General features: G+C 36.4%; 1 pseudogene; it reads right to left on the bottom strand.

The window, feature by feature from the left end:
• Window positions 1–1689: 1689 nt before the first annotated feature.
• On the bottom strand, window positions 1690–7989 carry LOC113093408 (ubiquitin-like modifier-activating enzyme 6; annotated as a pseudogene).
• Window positions 7990–8214: the final 225 nt, after the last annotated feature.

Below are 8214 nucleotides of genomic sequence, written 5' to 3'. Positions count from 1 at the left end.
GAAAAATTTATATTATTGTTGTTTAATGTTGATGGTAATGTTATGTAGTTTATGCTCTTAATTTATGTTTATAAAAAATGTTTATTAAAAATTTATGGTTAACAGAAGGAGTAGTTTGGATAAAATGCTTTCATTAAAATGAGCAAGTTTATAGTTTACTGGAAACAATATATGTCCACATATGGCATGCCGAGAGGTCAGGTACAAGGTTATGACGTATAAGAACCGCCAATTCATTTTCAACCGGTTCAATGACAAACAAACAGTTCGAAAGAACCGATTCGCAGAAATGAATCGGACTTCCCATCACTACTCTCCTCCCTTCCAGATATCGAGCGCAGGCATCCAATCCGCGTCTCCCCGGAAGGCAGCGGACCAATCAGCCAGCGGACCACAAGAAACACATTCCCAGAGAAAAGAGAGAGCGTGACCGAAAGTTTGGAGAGAGGGAGAGAGCGAGAGAGAGAGAGAGAGAGAGAGAGATCCACACAACACAAGCAAGCCCGAGCAAATGTGACGCTGAAAACAGAAGCTGACCTAATATTTGTTTAAATTAATTTATAAAGCTAGGCTGTAGTAGGGCTAAGTAATTAATGAATGGATTTCACCAAAGATCCCATAACCTTACTTTAATGGGTTTGCATAAGGAGCTAGCAGCTGTCCAATGTCTAGACTGTTACCTCACATCATCTTCCTCAGGAGCCATTATTAACCATCTGTGCTCTTAAATGTCTTTGAGTGTGTGTTGTGTGTGGTGGGGGGACTTTAAGTGTGAACTCTGACCCAACAGGCAGATCATTTGACACAGGGTAAATTGAATTCCTTTGCCTCCCCCTCTGTTTGAACTAGGGTGATTTACACAAAAAAGTATCTTTTAAAACAGATTATATGTTATGAATACACACCTTTTCTTTGTGTTTTTTTTTTTTTTGTGCTGAAGTATAAAGGCATTTTTTTATTGATTTAACCCATCCATTATAAGATAAATTGTTACAAGTGCTTGCATGGAAAAGCTGCAGAAACAACAGAAGGCGTATGTGTCCTGAAATATAAGTTAACATTTAAAAGTCTGAAGTAGGTAAAATGCATAAGTGTCTTATGCTCACCAAGGCTGTATTACTGGATTAAAAATACGGTAAAAACAGCAATATTGTGAAATATTATTACAATTTTAAAAAACTGTTTTCTATTTTAAAATATGTTAAAATGCAGTTTGTTCCTGTGATGCAAAGCTGACCTTTCAGCATCATTACGTCAGTCTTCAGCATCACACGAAATCGTTCTTATGTGCTGATTTGGTGCTTTATGAAACATTTCTTATTTTGCACAAACTGAAATATATTTTTTTCCTAGGATTCTCTAATAAATTGAAAATATATTTTATTTGAAATAAAGCATTAAAATGTTCTAACATTATAAGCGTTTATTTAATGCATCCTTGCTTAATTAAACCGTTATTGTCTGAATACTCGATTTTGATTGGCAGGCAGGTGTGCATTAAAAGAGTTTAATCACTTTTCTATATAAATGTGGTGCTTTCATCGACACACAAACACTTACAAGTGTACAGTTTCATATATCAGTATTATATTATATTTTACTATACTATACACTACCACAAACTGCCTTCTTGTTGAAAGATGAAATGAGAGAAAACAGTAAATCCATTTCGAATTGATTTAAATGTTACATTTATTGTTCAACTTTGACATATATTCCGATCACTGGTTTAGCTCCTTTTGATATCATCAGATATATTTATACAAACCGTAAATACTGGACATCATAAGAGGGGAATTCTCTGCATCTTGATGCCATTTAAAGGGATCGAACTAGAAAACCTTTCCGTGTTTTTTCTTTGTGCATTCCAACATATCCACAGTAAGCTCAAAACTCAGTGTTGGGTCTGGTTGTGTGTGAGTGTGTTATTTCTGATCACTACTGCCAGTTACATGTGTGCTAAGCAACAGCCAACTGCTTAGGATGAGTCAATGTCATCAACAAGTCTACAAGTGCAGCGAGTTATTTGTGAAAAGCCTGTTTTTCATGTTAAGACGCAGGTTGGACTTAATGATATGAATACACCATCATTTAGGAGGTGATGTCTATACATTATTGTCAATTATGTAGAGTCTCATCCTTTGTTGCTCTCGAATATCTTCAAGCAGTTGTTAGTAGCAGACAAACAGACATTGGACACTGTTAAATATAGCGCCCTCTTGTGGTATTACACAGAATATATTTTGAACATTGTATCTGCAACATTACAATACAATTTTCTTTTCCTCATCAGTATTCTCTGAAAGCAAAAATCCGGGGAAACCAGTGGTGAAGAATCGCTGAATGGCGATGATTAACAATTTAAAATCTTTGGCGTTTATGTTGCTTACACTTACTGATGACTTTTCTGCAGTATCCTGCCAGAACGTGCAAATAAACTACCACTGATTCATGATGAATGTTCGTCTCCTACGTGCCCTCTAGTGACTTTTACCAAGTCCTCCACCAGTCTAAGAGACTAACATACAATAATTAGCCCTGGGGAAGTCGTGTAAACTTTTGTTTTACTCTTTAGAGTATTAATATTATAATCATTATTGTAGTCACATTGAAGCACAATATAATTATCTTAAGGCATCTGCACAGACAATGCTGTGCAATAAAATGAAAACCCGTAGAAAACAAAAATTCACTATGTACAATGAGTCAGATCAAGTGCTAAACCACTTGTGGTCCACAGGGCAAGAGAGCGAAGAGAGAGAGTGTGTGTGTGTGTGTGTGTGTGTGTGTGTGTGTGTCAGGCAGTCTCTCCACTCTTGCTTTCTCGACTGAAGTAATAGCGCACTGGGGGACTGGGCAGGTCTTCGTCACCATCCACCTCCGGGGCAAATGATACAGTAAGGTCAACATACTTCCTGCCTGCCGAGGGTTTGATCAGTTTATGCATTCTGTAAGAAGAGAAATAAAGGTACTGTCATGGAAGTGCATAAGAAAACCTGAAGTACGTGTCATTATTTTGACAATTGTGTTTGATCACAGTAGTCACATAGAAATGACACACTTCAGTTTAAAAGTCTAGGTTATTTTACTGCTGGGCCTTACGTCAGTTTGAGTCTTTTGTTATGGCCTGGCATCACTGGCACATACAGCATCTTCACTCCGTGAACAACCATGGTGGGCTCAATTCCGTACTCCTCCTAAGAATTAAGCATAAACGTAATTCTTACATTATGCACTCTGCAATAATTAATTAATGCTAAAACAACAAATCATTCGCCCTCAGAGACCCAGGCATTTTTCTTATGTATTTTTAACATAAAATTGTTTTTATAAAACGGATAGTTCCAGTCCTTGATTCTAATTTGACTGAGCCACGATCAAAGCTGTTGGAAATTATTCGGAGGAACTACATTGTTTGGTGGAAGAATACTGTTTTCATTAATATCTTTACACTTTATTAGCTCAGTTATATTTTGTTTAACCTTACTACGTACAGTATATGGAATAGCTGTTTAATAAAAGCAATAAGCCCCATGAAGCCGTGGTTTACAGTGTATTTCTGTAATCATTCTAAGATGCTGATTTGCTGCTCAACAAACATTTCTTATCAATGTTGAAAAGTGCTTAATATCACTGGAATCACTGATACATGTTTTTTTAGGATTTTTGATTAATAGACAGTTAAAAATATATTTTATAACAATGTGAAGTCTTAACTGTCAGTTTAATAAAAGTATAAATTTCCTTGATAAAAGAAAAAGAAATACGTATAGAGAACAACTTGTATGACAGATTAAGAAAATCTGTCAAAAATTGTTCAAAAGCTTACGAAATTGGATCCAAGAAAGTAGACAGTGATGTTGCCATGTTAAATTTCAGAGCAAAAGTTGCTGTTTTAATCCATATTTGGGTATTATCAACCTTCCAAAACGTATTTTTGGTGCAGTGGGTCTCCGAAAGCAAAAGTGCGCACCCCATTTTTGTTCTGGAAGCTCAAACCCTACACACCTTTACTGCATTCATGAAATCAGACAAGGTAAAGTCCTCATGACCAAAGATAGTCCAACGGTCCCAGATAGAAAAGGAGATATCATCTCTAGTCAAAACAAAAGGATCAAATTGGCCCAAGATTAAGAAACGTACATCTTTTCATTTTTACAAGTGTGAATCCGTGCAGGAGTGTTGTTGTTACCTGATCTGGGTTCTCTTGACCTGAGCGGTTTCTGTGAGCACCATGACTGGAATGGCCAGGTTGAAGAAACAGTTTTTAAATAACTCAAATCCGTAACCACCAGCGACTTTTATCAACTCCAATGACACCTACAAAGAATTAATAATGCAACAATCATAAATACATAAAGCAATGGACTGAACACAATGGTAATTATGCTTTCTCTCACCAGTCCTGCGACAGCCGCTGTAGATGTGGCGATAGCGGGGATGATTTTGCCAGCGATTCGTTTGGTTTGTAGTCTGTCAGCGGCCTCGATGGCGTACATATGAGCTCGCAGAGCTGACGCTGATGCTACGAAATCCATGTGTCCGTTTGAGTCGTCATCCTTTTCAAAGAAAAGAGGAGTCATACGTAGCCTCTCTAAAGACAAAGAAAGGAAAAAGACAGAGAGGAACAGTGTGTGAAAACAGTAGGATATCATAGTCTGGCTCATACAGCTGTTAGACGTTGTGTGTGAGTGTATCAACTCACCCGGTGTCACAAAGCTGGAGCTGATGGCCTCCTGTAGCTGGGAGATTGCTTGTCTTTCCTCTTCACTGCTTACTGTCATCTGCAACTGATCAGGCTTCTTAACAGTCTCATCGGTCTCTATATGCTGATACAAAAACTCAACACTTAGTGACCGATCTTAAAGGGGAATGAGCAATTTCAGTCTGGAACACGTTTCAAATAGATGTCTTTGGCTCTTAAGGACAGGAATCCTGGTGGTAAGATTGGAAATCAGTTTTCTGGTCACAATACAATAATATTGCAATTCTATTTGCAGGGATTCCTAATTTAATTTTGGGGGTAAATATTTACTTAAAGTACCTCCTTATTTCCAACATTTCAATATTATCCCATATTACGGTTTTATTTTGATTGTGTTTTATTTAAAAATTATTTTACATTTTTATGATTTAATTAGCTATTATGTTTTCATCAACTCACAAACCCAATTTGGAAGCTCCTGCTTTATATATAGTTATACAATGAAAAAACCTGATGAAAAAACACGGGTACAATTACTTAGTTCTCCTTTAAACAACTCAAAATGATGTCACGTTCAATTAATAGAGTTGAATCAGACACATTTTCATTGCAATACAGTACATAATTAGTGAAAGAACAGATACCTTTTCAGCTGGTTTGTATTCAGGGACCTCCACCTCTGCTAAAACACTTGAAACAGCCTCGTAGGAAATTTGCTTTGAATTATAAAACGGCAACAAAACATAACGTGAGAATTTTCTTCAGGTGGCACACGAGTAAAAAAAGACAAACATTAAACATTCCTCTTACCTCTTCTGAATGAGGAATATTATAAATTCCAGCAAAAAGGCGAGCTGCGCTGACAACGAAACTGAAATGCCTGATGGAGGAAAAACAACAATATTTCTAATTCTGTTTCACCTCTTTAAAGAATTCCTACTTCTGTCGCTATAAACAGATTATTAACTCAGATCCTCACAGTGGGTCATTGAGGTCGAACTCTATTGGAGAAGGCGGCCGTTTCGGAGACTGCCAGAACAGACCTGAAAACAGAGGAAAACGATCTGAGCCGGGCGAAGACGAGACTCTGTTGGTGTTTAATACAGCGTTTCTGCATTAATGAGCGAAGCATGCAACTTACTGCCGTCTTTTAGCCGTGTGTCCAGTGGAAAAGAATGCAGTAGTTGTAATGCCTGAAGTATTATAATTAAAAAGGCACACTGTAAACATATCCCCATATAAAAACACTTCATTCTTACTAGGGAATGAATTATTATATAATAAAGCATTATTACTATTCTGTAAACAACCTCCAAAGCCTGAAATGATAAGTCTAAGATGATCTCCATTATTAAAGATTTATGCAAAATGGTTCCGATACCTTTCTTTTGAAGTACTTGTCGAATTTGAGTCGAGCGAGAGCTAGACAGTGATCCCATTGAGTGGGTCTCCGACTCAGCAACTTAATGACCTGAAATGATCCTTCCATAGTCTCCCCAGCCATCATCCTCTGCACACACAAGCACTGAAATCAGACCCCTGACAAGGCTTGTTCAACACCAACAAGGCTAATTAGTGTTTAGACAAGCATGTAGTATTATCCTTACCCGTAACACCTCTTGAGCTGATGAATGAGTCTGCCAGAAGATGTTATAGATGGAGGGTTGTGGGAGAAAGCACTCTCAAACTATACAAAACAAAAACAAGATCACAAATCAGAACACTCACACATCTCCAAGTAACTATTAAGAGACGATCGAATCCCAAAACTAAACCTTTTTGACATTTTTGACTCATTTAGTTTTTGTTTCTCTATTTATTTTGTATTTTTTTTAAATGAAACAATATCTTTGGAGTGGTACTAAACTCGGCACCTCTTTAGAAGCGCAAATGACTTCAAAAAATGAGTCTAAGTGGTTTTAAAAATAGTCATATCTTGGCTGTTTGCCAATAAAAATGGACCTAAGAATAGGAGATGAAAGAAGAAATGCCAAAAACAGATCTGTTTTCGCAAAAAAAAAAAAACAACAACAGTTTTTAAAGGGTTACTCCACCCCAAAATGACAATTTTGTCATTAATCACTTACCCCCATGTCATTCCAAACCCCTAAAAGCTTTGACCATCTTCAGAACACAATTTAAGATATTTTTTTTGTTGAAAGCCGAGAGGCTTCTGTGACTGTCCTATAGACTACCAAATCAAGTTACCACAGTCAAGGTCCAGAAAGTAATGAAAGACATCGTCAGATGTAGTCCATCTGCCATCAGTGATTCAACTGTAACAATTGTGATGTGCGAGAATAATTTTTTTATACGTGAATAAAACAAAAATAATGACTTTTTATGATGACTTGACAGTGTAACTTATTTGGCAGTCTATGAGAAGGTCATCCAAAAAATCCTTAATTGTGTTCCGAAGATGAATGAACTTTTAAAGGTTTGGAAAAACAACGGGGTAAGTGATTAATGACAACATTCATTTTGGGATGGAGTATCCCTTTAATATCTGTTATATATACCATGCACAATGCTGAACAAGGCGCACATAGAATTGGCGCAAGTGTAACATCCAGAGTGCAAAAGATTCACAAAGGAAGGTTAATTAAGTTTTCTTCAATTAAGGATTCTTCTGACTAGATCTTCAATCTATGTCTACATTTAAAACATTTATCACATGTTCCAGAATAAATTTCTGATCATGTCCCTGAGTGATCATGCATTTAAGTGGATTTGGGGATTTATTTTGGTGTTTATTTGAATATAATGTGATGGTAATGACATTTAAAACTTTTTGGAGAAAAGTTGGAGAAGACTTCGATGAAGAAATGGATGGTTTTCGAATTGAAAACACTAAACTATTTTGGTAAAAACTAGGGCTGTCAAATCAATTAATCGTGATTAAATCGCAACCAAAAAAAAAGTTCAATAACATTTATTTGGTTGCAATTAATCGCGATTAATCGATTGACAGCCCTAGTAAAAATAAAAGCTACAAAAAATATTAAATAATAACAAAATTATTTTGTGTCTTCAAATTTCACACTGTTGTCCTGGCTATTATTTGCTATAGTCACTATCATTTCAATGATAACCATATTAAATAACTTGAGAATAAATAACAGTCTCTCAAAATACTTGGCATGACAGCAGACAGCAGTAATAGAACATTTTTAATTAAATAAAACAAAACTAACCTTGTCTCTGGCCCACTGTATGGTGTGTTCAATAACGGCAGGAAAAGATTTAAGAGTGCAAAACGGAATCTCCTCCTCTGGTGGGTCTCTCTAAGAGAAATAGAAAAAGAAAAAAACATGGACAACAAATAGGTAAACTGGCACACAACCGATGCATACACATGCTGAACATGATTTCACCAAGTACTACATGCTCCTGGATCAACATCCTTGTAGATCCTGGAACAACATTACAATCAACCAATCAGAATTGAGGACACGTTTTCAAGAAATGTCAGTTTTAGGCTAACAATCAGGGTTAGATGCTTCTTCATC

Source organism: Carassius auratus, unplaced genomic scaffold (assembly GCF_003368295.1).
Source record: "Carassius auratus strain Wakin unplaced genomic scaffold, ASM336829v1 scaf_tig00215019, whole genome shotgun sequence".
Lineage (NCBI taxonomy): Eukaryota > Metazoa > Chordata > Actinopteri > Cypriniformes > Cyprinidae > Carassius > Carassius auratus.
The sequence above is the reverse complement of the archived record's forward strand: the minus strand, read 5'-3'. Positions and strand labels throughout refer to the sequence as shown.